The 12,299-nt window shown below is 32.8% G+C and overlaps 1 protein-coding gene across 3 annotated transcripts in view; it reads right to left on the bottom strand.

The window, feature by feature from the left end:
• LOC143249009 (CD109 antigen-like) overlaps nucleotides 1–12,299 on the bottom strand; it is a 147,508-nt gene that overhangs the window by 103,395 nt on the left and 31,814 nt on the right. The window lies entirely within an intron of this gene.

Genomic DNA, 12,299 nt, shown 5'->3' with positions numbered 1-12,299 from the left:
AGCAAAAGGTGTGGTTTGAGTCTTTAAAAGGCTTTTTACTGACACATATTATAAACAGGATAAGGCTCCTTGAGGGACACTCGCTTTCGAAGTGAAGCACTCAAAGTAGGTGCCCTCAAGATTCTCTCGCCCCGGCATGGCCAAGCATGTTAAGGCGTGTGACTCGTAATCTGAGGATCGCGGGTTCGCATCCCCGTCGCGCCAAACATGCTCGCCAGTTCAGCCGTGGGGGTGTTATAATGTTACGCTCAATCCCACTATTCGTTAGTAAAAGAGTAGCCCAAGAGTTGGCGGTGGGTGGTGATGACGAGCTGCCTTCCCTCTAGTCTTACACTGCTAAATTAGGGACGGCTAGCACAGATAGCCCTCGAGTAGCTTTGTGTGAAATTCAAAAAACAAACAAAGAAACAAACAAACGTTTTATTGAAACGTGGATACGGAGTTACAGGAAGAATAGACGTCAAAAATAAACTTTCGTTAAGATTGCAAAAAGAAAAAGGAGGAAAATAAAAGGTAAGATTGATTTAATATTTTGAGAAATCTTAGTTTTCATGGTTGTATTTGGTGAAATCAATATCATCATGTGTTCATATCAAATTATTAAAAATATAATAAATATTTCAAAGGTTTAGAGCAAGTGATAATAAGGAAGCGAAATTTGGGATTTATTTAACAGAAATTTTAATAAACGAAATGAACTAAATGATAATTGTGACAAACGACAGAAGCTTCGAACATTTTTTAAAGAAGTCATGACGAAAGACGAAAGGTTCCAATTCATTTCAACAGACGTCGTGAAGGATGTCGCTTCAATTAAATGTCCTTTAACGAAAATCAATACAAATGGCAGTAGTTTCATAGTGCACCAATAGAAGTCGCGTCAAACACCATTATATTCAAACTTTATTCAGTAGAAATCAATAGAAAACACAAACAAATCAATAGAAAATACAAATCCTTTGAACCTAAGGTATTATGATAAAAAAGAACATGATCTTAAAAGTTTATTATAAATAAGTAATGATAAATACCAGAACCACTGACTTTTGTTTTGTTTTCCTTATAAATTAATAAAATGTACAAAATCTTCGGGTTATATTCAATAGTAACAATGAAAAGCTACCTAATTCTTGAGTTCTGTTCAAGACGAACCACATAAAATCTGAACTTTCTTCGATACATATCAGCTGTGTGTTTTCTTGTGAATCGAACCCTGGATTCTTTTGATTTAAATCCAAAGACTTAGCGTTGTCCCATCGGAAAACAGTATACATTTCACGACAAAAGAAGAAATCTTTGGACTTTTTATTGGTAGAAGATGAGTTTACTCAGTGAAAATCGTTAAAAAGACAAAACAAAATCCAGCTTTACTCAGCGGAATTGTAAGAAGTCTTAGAAGTTTCGATTTTTATTTATTTAACAAAACAAAATATAAAGATTCTTAACGCAGTCCTGCACTCTCTACTTATATATCTTAAGTGCTGTCGTTGAGTGCACTTATAATACACATTACTAAGCATGTTTCATGAAACAAAAACAACATGTATGCAAAAACAGTTACGCGTATTCAGAACTACCACCATCAGATTAAATTGACACGTACCTCCTCTATACAGAACCATTCTCTCTCCTAAACCGTTACCACTCATATCACTTGGCTGGATTGCGAGTACTAGCTTGAACAGAAACCCCTTAACAGATACAATGCAGGTAGGATTGACGAGTGAATTCATAAGTTGGACATTTTCTGTCATTTGGAACCGCTAACAAATGACCAGTTGAGATACCAGGGTTTATGTGACAGCGCTTCAAGAACCGTTCAAATTGCGAAGATGATCAATCAGCTAGAATTTATAGACAACCTACATGTTACGTAAAGCAAACGATATGTGACAAAATAATGGGATATCTACCCTGCTTCTACTTACACTTGTTTGAAACGTTTTCTATTGGTTTTAATTACATTTTCGTGTTTCGTTACAAACTGTAAGTATTTCAAGCCTTTTTTAACGTGTAAATTTTATTCTAGTGGGCTAAATTAATTAACACATTGAAACTCAACGAGATCATAAAAGCATGATTCTTACTTTGTTTGTAGTTTTTCCACTGCTCTTATCCATTTACTAAGGATTTTCTTGTTTATTATGGTATTTGTTTGTGGTGTTTGCTTTTAGTTTGTTAATTCCACCTCTTTTGAGGTGAGGTAAATAATAATACGAATAAAGTAATCACTTGTTTGGATTAAGGATTGTGAGTACTTTAACGTGTTTAGATTTAGGATTGTGAATACTGTTTAGATTTAGGATTGTAAGTACTTTAACGTGTTTAGATTTAGGATTGTGAGTACTTTAACGTGTTTAGATTTAGGATTGTGAGTACTTTAACGTGTTTAGATTTAGGATTGAAAGTACTTTAACGTGTTTAGATTTAGGATTGTGAGTACTTTAACGTCTTTACATTTAGGATTGTAAGTACTTTAACGAGTTACGTATGAAAACGATTAAACTTAAATTTTCCATCTCGCAATCAGAATAAGAGTAGGATTGAACCAAATACTTGAGATTATTATTACGTGCGTCTTTACAGCAAACAATGCAGAATATTAGTTGTTCACTTATATAAGACTATTACATCAATAAACATAGCGGATTTCGCGAAGTACATTGATCGATTTCATAACAAATCATTCATCCACGTACCTTTCAAATAAACCGTACGTACTGCAGATATATCATGTTTTGCAAATATACTAGCAATATTTAGGGATACCGAAGTTTAGCAGGAAGTCTTATACTACAACATTTCACAAAAGGAAATATGTATATATTTAAATCTGATGTTTTAGGTATGAATCGGCTTGCGCTGCATTAAAGCACATTCGAATAATGTTAATCACAGTTTATTTGTATAACACGCGACCAAACGTTCTACACATATTGCATAACAGTAAGTCTGTTGTGCCACGTATATATAAATCACATACACAGTCTGCATACATTCACTAGAAACTATTTCACTTACTTTTAAGATTCAATATTTTGAACCTTAAAATACGACAAATCTCATTAAAACAAGATAAACGTATTTTTTTTTATAATGCCATAACATATGAACCTTTCATTGCATATGCACTTTGACTAAGGCGTTCTGTGAGGATTTTAGAAATGTTTAAAAAGTAGTAGCAATCACTTGTTACTATTTCCAGTCAAAAGAAGTCTCAGATACTTTAACCCTAAAATTACCGACTAGTTTTCATACCATTCACAACCAGTGGGGTCCACATATTAGATCATATTGAGTGATTTGATGTTGTTATTTTTTGCTCTTTTAGAACTCAGTATAAAGAACAGATCAAATAAATTGATTTAAATCTGTCGTTTTCTCGGTTAACTACACAGGGTATCCAAGAAATAATTAGTTGGTTTAACTCAATATAAAGAACAGACCAAATACATTAGAGAAGCTTTGCATGAAAACTGAAAACAAAAACTCTCACAAATCAGTCAGTAATCATTAATTATCCGGTACAAAAGTAAAAGAAAATCAGTCACTAGTTTTTTGAAAAGAGTATTAAATATATTGCAAAGTTGACATAATAAATAAACATAAACCTAATTTCCAAATGTAAATACTTTTAGCTGTACTGTGTGTTTTCTATTGAATGCCCATGTAACTACTTAGCAGAATGTTCATGAATCTTTACCAAAAGTGATATGGAGGTTTATTATGTACACTCGGGGGTAATTTTCAGTTTTACATTCTCCGTTTCGTGAAAAGTTTTGCGGTTTTTTTCACTACTCCCATCCTTTTTAGCAAGTTTTGAATGAAGGCTCTTTGGGTTTATGGTAATATGCTTACAAATGTGAAAATAATTCTTTATTGTTTGATAAACGTTGAATAAATACTTAGTTTCCTTTTTAAATGGCAACTTTGAAATTGAGTAAAGTAAAAAAATGTAAAACAACACATTTACAAAGAATGTAAATGTAAAATTAATATATACCTGAATTGATTAGGGTAATCACTGCAAAAACCAAATATACTTACTTTATGCTGACCAAAGCTGATGGTCATCGGATAAGAGTTTTCTCAAGTTTTTGATTTTTTTTGCCAGTTTGTAAGTCTAACGATCAATCACTCACTGTGTTCTAAGTCCAGAAATGCCATTAAGTAAATTAAACTGTGTACGTAAGCTTAACAGAGGTACAAGGCGCCACCCATAGATAAAAATATTAAACTGCAGCCAGAAATTGTTTAATATGCCACACGATGAAACTAAAAAAAAAAAATATTTCAAAATGATGCAAAGAATCCCATCATGGAGCAAAATCGGTTTACGGGCATATCTAAAAATAATTCTTGTTTTGCTCCTGGTGAAGACATTTCACTTGTTAAACGCACTTGGATTTTATTATTATTATTTCTTTCAATGTAACGTACAAATAATTAAACATCACTTTTAAATTGAAAAGGTATGTTATTTCTACATCTCACCTTCTGTTTCTTAGGTATTATTTTTATTATGCCTCTCGATTCCATGAAGGAACATAGGGCCGCAATCGCTTGCGGATTCATTAATAGGCTGGTTTTTCAAGTGAGTAGATTGTTAGCCTACTGCACAACCCCAACCAGCAGGAGAAACCTTAGCCGTCCCTAATTTTGCAGTGTAAGACTAGAGGGAAGGCAGCTAGTCATCACCACCCACCGCCAACTCTTGGGCTACTCTTTTACCAACGAATAGTGGGATTGACCGTTACATTATAACGCCCCCACGGCTGAAAGGGCAAGCATGTTTAGCGCGACTGGGATGCGAACCCGCGACTCTCGGATTACGAGTCGCACGCCTAACGCGCTCGGCCATGCCGGGCTTCTTAGGTATACTGTTCCTGAAATATCGTTTTGTATCTGGAAATGAATTTATAAATTGCATAGAATATATTAAGAAAAATATTTTAAAATAATTTCCGAATAAAGTTGCTAAAATTTCTCAACTAATTCAGAAAAATCTACCGTTGCTAATATTAACAAGAGACAATAGTGAAGATTAGTTGGACGAACACGATAAATCTGTCTTTAAGAGAAAGAGATGAAGGCCTCTACAAAACCAGATCTCTCTTTTTATATGGCCCGGCATGGTTAGGTGGTTAGGGCGCTTGTCTCGCAATCTGAGGGTTGCGGGTTCGACTCTCCTTGTCCCACCAAACATGATCGTTCTTTTCATCCACAAGGTTTTACAAATGAAGATCTCACTCCCACTATTTGTTGGTAAAAACTTAACTCAAAGATTCGCGGTAGGCAGTGATGACTAGACGCTATCTCTCTGGTCTTTTACTTCTAAAAGATAGCCCTCATGTAGCTTTGTGCGAAATTCAAACAAACAAATTATCTCTGTTTTCTAATATTACGAAACTACAATAGTGAAGAAGTGCAGAAAACAAAACACAAAATGTTAGTCATTTCTAGTAGGAAAAACAAAATCAAAACAGAGAGAGAGAACATTCCTGAGAGATCGTCATAAGAAATTAAATTGAAACATATACAAGCTTAGCTCACTCTGTATTGATAACAGCTGTATGTTACTGCTTAGTGCTTTAATTATTGTACCCTTCTAACTCGTTAAAATGGGATCGCAATACTTAATTAATTATCTATTTTGGATCCCAGGAGCTAATTATCATATACCTACAATATTTTAGAAAATCATATTTACAGTACAGTACTACTTTCTTTGCAACTATGTGTCATGATCCTTTTCCCACCCTCTGGATTTATATATTGTTTCCATCTTTCGTTTTTTGAAAATATTTATAGTGTCAAAGTATCTTAAATTTCATGGCTATTTAAAATTTCTAATTTCTTAAAGTGTAAGATTCGAGAATTTTCTTGAAGATTTTTCTAAAACCTTAAGAATTATACTCTTCTCGCTCTTTTGAAAAAAAAAATCTGTGAAGATGTGTATGTCTCTTCTTACTTACTAAATGGAGGACTTCTATTAAAAGAGTTGGCTCCTTGTATGTATGAAAACTGTCTCTTAATTCCAGTTAAGCACCAATCCGTTCTTCCGTTTCAGAAAATGTCTTTCGGAAATAACTTATACTTCCTCCCCTAGATTGTGCTGGTGTTCAATATCGAATTCTTCTAATTTTGATCTCATAACGTCAGAAAAACATGCAGGTCAAAGAAGTCTTATACCATATAACCCGATTGCTTTCAAAAGATGGATATTTCTTCTTTAGAGACAGACTAATTTTTAGCTGATAAACTAAATAGAAGGCATCTTTTCAACATAACTTGCCATCAACTTTTCAGCTACTTTCGATTGACTGTTTAGTAAGATTTGACTGTTACTCTTTGTGCACGATTACTGTTTCAATATGTGAAGTGCTGTTGTAGATCGCAAACCAAGAACCTTCAGATTCAAATTCTGTCCACACTAATCACTAAGTCAAGTTTAACCCTTCTTTTTAAATGACTAACTGAAGAAATAATCGTCACTTCCTCCTACAATACGTCTCCGAAGAATTAAGTACAAGAACGTTTTCACGTCCAGAAGAAGACTAATGGGTTTAAGTATCTCTCACTCCTACACCTGTAGTATGAATTTTTCAGTTTAATTATGGTGTCCTTTGTTCTAGATATGATGGTGTCTCACAATGATTAAGTATCATTTCTCTTCCCATCTAAAAGAGGATTTCAAGTTTTAATAATTTTCTATCCTTTCTCCTTCACAAATGCCATCTCTTAAGGCCTGAATTAATTAATTTTATTTTTCTGGTCCTTAGAAATGAGCCATTCAACTTGTAAATGGCACACACACATTTGTCCTCATTAGCAAACCATTACACATCTGGGGAAGATCTTTTAAATTCTTATTTTATTGTGATTCTGCTAAGGTTAAAATATCGTGCATTACAAAATCTTGTATATAATCCTATGCTCTTTTTCAAAATTGCCGCTTTAAGCATATCTGTATTCCTGTCATGATGTCAGCACTCTAGAAGGTTTCTCCTAAAGTAGTGTTTTTTTTAAACTGTAGGAGACGTTATACAATTTTAATATGCACCTTAATTACAAAACTAAATTAATGTCACCCTTTTAGCTCGCCTTCCTCTCTGTGACACAGCACAGATAGCCCATTGTGTAGCTTTGAGTTTAATTCTGAACAAACAAACAAACAAATATTCTTCAAAATCAGACAGACTTAAAAACTGAGTTTAAATCTGTAATATAATTCATGACGTTTGTAAAGCACCTGTAGATGCTATACTAAGGTTATCAGAACACGTAGAAATAACACAGGAATATATATTTATGTCCAATCATTTTGATTGACATTAACTTCTATTTAAGACGGAAGCTCTCAAGATCTAATTAACTTAATTTATCTTCCATTATGAACGTAATTGAAAATACACCAGGGTCGATAAATCGTACTTCTACCTAACTAGAACTTTAAGTCAGCAGACGTTAAGAACCATACTGCTACAAACTACAAAGCATTTGGTTAGGGCTAAGTGAAGACACTTCTTTCCGAAGCAAGACTTGGTGATTAGGGCACTCGATTCCCAATCTCCGAGCTAGGCGTTTAAGTTCCGTCGTCGAATATACTCGCTCTTTCACCTTTAGGGGTCTTATAAAGGACACTCGCACTCTCCGTTTATAAAAAATATATTTGGTTTGGTTTGGTTTAAATTTCGCGCAAAGCCACATGAGGGCTATCTGCGCTAGCCGTCCCTACTTTAGCAGTGTAAGACAAGAGGGAAGGTAGCTATTCATGACCAACCACCGTCAACTCTTGAGCTACTCTTTTACCAACGAATAGTGGGATTGACCGTCACATTATAACGCCCCCACACCTGAAAGGGCGAGCATGTTTGGTGCAACGGAGATTCGAAAACGCGGCCCTCAGAATACGAGTCGAACGCCTTAACCCACCTAGCCATGTCGGGCCCATAAAAGAGTAACCCTAGAGTTCGTGGTCTGTGGTATTGACAAGCTGTCTTCATCTAGTGTTTTTAAAGAAAATAAATCAGCTGAGATTTGAGCTCCTGCCTGTAAGCATCCCCCAACCAGTGGCATATCGACTTATACCACTAAAAATCGGGTTTACATATATATACGACATGTATACATATATATATATATATATACTTGAAAGTAAATATATTAAGCCTATATATATATATGTGTGTGTGCTTAAGAGTAAATAAATTAATTAATTTCTATAATAAAGTATGAATATGTGTAATTTTGAGGGTTTCTGTAACATGCATACAAACAATAACGCTGATAAAAAAAAAAAGATTAAATTACTTTTCAAACGCAAGCCATCACTGTATAAATACTTGACATATGTAAAACAGCTCTTCATAAATAAAGTTTAATTTGGGTGTTGGAATAGCATGACAGTGCAGAATATAAACCAGCTGATTGTGCAATATTTAAACAATGTAGCGTTTGTGTTTGTTTTCTTATAGCAAAAATCACAGGGGTCTATCTACTAACTTTTCCGAGGGGAATCGAACGGTGGCTTTTAGCGTTGTAAACCCAAAGGCTTACAACTGTACCAGCGAGGAACTACAATGCAGCCCTCCAAAACAGAAACAGTTTATTGTAATATGTTTTAATTCAAGAACGTAAGTTAAGGAAGAACAGTGTGAGGAACTTACTCTTAGTAATGTCTTCTGTTTGAAATGAACAGTTCATACCCAAAATCACTCTGAAACAATAATAACGTGTAAAACCTTTTAACAAATTTGTCTACAGTGAAGGTTGACAAGCATTAATTGTGATAAAAATTCGACCTAGATCTTTGAAAAGCATCACTTAAGACATTGTATATCCCCTCAAAGTAATTTAATTGCATTAGTGGTGGTAGCTGTCTTGAAATTCAAGAGTTTTGGTGGGGTATCATTGAGTTTTTATGATATGATTACGTTTTAAAATAATTATACTCAGTAAATAAAGCTTTATATTTCATTTCTATCAGTCCTTCGTGCCAAATATCAGCCATTTTGTTTTTTTTCGAAAAGTATTTAAATAAAATATTCTCAATGATGTGTTCATTACACGTGCTTCCAAGCGTCATTACAACAATCAGTTTTATTTTGCAGCTAGTGAGAAGGAACAAAAACAATAAAATCATGAATGCACTTAATTGTTCAAATGTATGATAAAAACTAAATGAATCCAAGTCTGAAAAAGCAAACTATACATTTATATTCATAAACTATTAAATAAATATCACTTCAGAAAAAAATGAAATAACTTATCATTTTAGAAACAATTAAAACAGAGATTCAAATACATTGCTTTTCAAATCTAAGATCCTCAATGAGAAATATATTTTCTATTTTTTTATATAAAGGAAGTGTGTTGATATTATTGTTATTTGTTTACTAACTTCAAACACTAAAATTTGGCATTCTATTTCTCGTGTGGAACAGAACTCATATAGCCTATTGTGTGGTTTTGAGCGTAAAACAGAAAGAATTATTGTGAATAGCTTTTCCATACTTAAACGTATACAAGCATACATAGGGGAGTAAATTTCAAGAGATTTAAGACCCAGTTTAACCTTTAGTCTTTCATTTTTTATTTAAACAAACACATAGGATTATCTAGTTAATAACTATTATCTAATTCTCTTTTTAAACATATTAGAAATATCTGAATATGTGTATTCTCAAACAAAGTTAAACAGTAATTAATAATTCACTTTCAACTTATTTGTATGCCTGGAAGATGTAAAAATTTTCATTTCGAAGATATTTAAATGTCCTTCAGTGGCTCGGGAGGAAATCCAAGGGTTCGTATCGTTAAAAATCGTGTTTCAATATCTGTATTAAGCACAGAACAGAGAACCCATTGTGTAGTTTTACGCTTAACAAAATAAACACACAGTAGCTAATTAAAGAAATCTTTATGCAATGATATATGAAACATTAAAAAGTTATATTCTATTTAAATTATCTCCTCTAATATGTTTCTCTAACAGAAATAAAGTGGAATATTTCAATGCTAACAGCCTCTTACGACCTTCTCAAGGGATGGTATTATCTTATAACAAGAATTGGTCATCCTTAACTTCGTTCTCTCTCACCAGCTGTTTCTATGAAGATGAAGAACTGGCTTTGTTAGTGTATAACCTGCTTTTGTTTTTCTTCAGAACTGGTCTTTGGTCACCTCACCAATGAATACCTCTTTCTGTAAACTCTGGATATTTTTACCTTTTTTAAATTCAGTTATTTCAGTTTGCATAAATTGTTTTAATTCATTTAGTACATTTAATTTTAATTGTATACAGTAATACCTAGTCTTTCAAACATCTTAACTGATGTTGTTGAGTGGTTGATAGTTTTGTTTATATTATACACCTGGTGTAGTCTAGTCAATTCTTCACATAAAATTCTCAGTTTGTTCTTTTCAACTGAATCCTCGAAATCTTTGCGAACTTCTCATTACTACTTAAGTTAATATTCTAATCCAAGGCTACGAAATGAGTAAACTTCATTATATAAATAATCTATTAAACTATCAAGTGTTCTCCTGTTTCTAGAAGCACAATAAGTTATGTTTCCACGTTACAATGCAATTACAAAATGTCAAATACGTTAAGATGAAGAGTATAATATAATCATATACTTAATGTAGTTGTGTATATGTTTTCTCATGGTGTATTTAATGAGCAATCCAACGTTAAAATTGTTTACATTTTCCAGTAACATTATAATGTCAAATCTCATTCTCTTCGTTACACAACGACACTGATCGAGAGGTTCGTATGGAAATCTCTTCGCTCGTGTATAGTCCTCACGAATTGCACTTTCTGATTTTACTCTATTTGGTCTTCTGTAGAATGAACTTAATAGATAACGTTTTCAAACAGCTTATAACACTAAAGTATTTGTACAACAACCAAATATTTTAACGAACTGGTATCATGAAAGAACTGAAATGCATTGAAAAGAAACTATTATATTTCCTTTATTTGTAAATGTATTTAACTACATTAACTATTATATTATACATTAACTACATTTCAACATTGCGTTCTATAGTAAAACAATATATTTAAAAAATGTTGGTCAAGAGAGGGTATTTTCATTTTTCATTGAAGTTTTATAGGCTCTACAAGATAGTTTCTACTATACAGTGTACGTAATACAACACAATTATATTTCTTTAATATATATTCCTGTTATTTTAGAAAGTGAAATGTAATGATATTCAACATGAAGAGCTTACAGAGGCTTAGCTGTTCTCAAAATGTGACACATTGAAATACTTATCCTATTCTACAATACAACTTTCATTATTGATTGAATGATAAGTTACTCGTTGAACATGCTAAGTTAGGAACAATCCTATGACGATTTCACTGTACGGTATTCTTTTCAAGCAGTTTGTTTAGATTAATGACTTTCCCAATTTTTAATGGTCATGAGTGATTAATGAAAGCTTCAAACATACTTTGTCACTAGTCATTGTATTCCAACAGTTGACCTGAGTGGACAGATAGATTTTTAAAAAGTTAAAATATATATTTTATGTGTTACCCCTTTCTTTAACCACAAATACTGCTAGAAACCCTTTCTCTGGACGTGTTAAAGTGCAGAAACGTAAGCGATTAGTATTAACTTGTATGCTTCGTGTATACACGATAAGATCTTGACGTCAAAAGTATATACAAGTCACTGTTTGAAACTTTTTGAGAAACATAACCGGCGAAATGCTGTTTCCGTGGGTTAAACAAATATGTGTGTGCTGTATATTAAATTGTAAATCGAGATTTTTTCCCAGAATTCCAGCATAAAACGCGAAAATATTAAGAAAACCTTTTTGAAATGTTTTCATTTTACAATTTATTTCCTTATTTAGACATAATAAAATGTTTAGTCAAATTAACCATTCTAAGAACCTTCTTCGTATATGTAAACTCATCAATTTATAAAATATGCTATTCATCATATGTAATTTCAGTATGTAAGGAATATATTAAAAGGAATGGTTGTATCTATCAAGAGTTACATATGGTTAACTCACAACAAAGTTATTATTTCCTTATTTAAACAATGTCAAACCAGTATACGCGACAATTAGTAAATTCTAGAAGTAAGTTACTGTACCTGTTTAACTATTTTAAGCATTTCTTATGTATCGTGTATTTAACATTTTAGACTAAAATTACAAAGTAAATATACTTCATTGGATGATAATGGGTGTATCAAACTTGCAATAGCTCGAAAATAATGGTTAGTAAAAGTGTAACAACAACCAGATGATGTAATATAAACAAG

Source organism: Tachypleus tridentatus, chromosome 1 (assembly GCF_004210375.1).
Source record: "Tachypleus tridentatus isolate NWPU-2018 chromosome 1, ASM421037v1, whole genome shotgun sequence".
Classification (NCBI taxonomy): Eukaryota; Metazoa; Arthropoda; class Merostomata; order Xiphosura; family Limulidae; genus Tachypleus; species Tachypleus tridentatus.
Note: the sequence above shows the minus strand (reverse complement) of the source record. Positions and strands in the feature narration are given on the sequence as shown.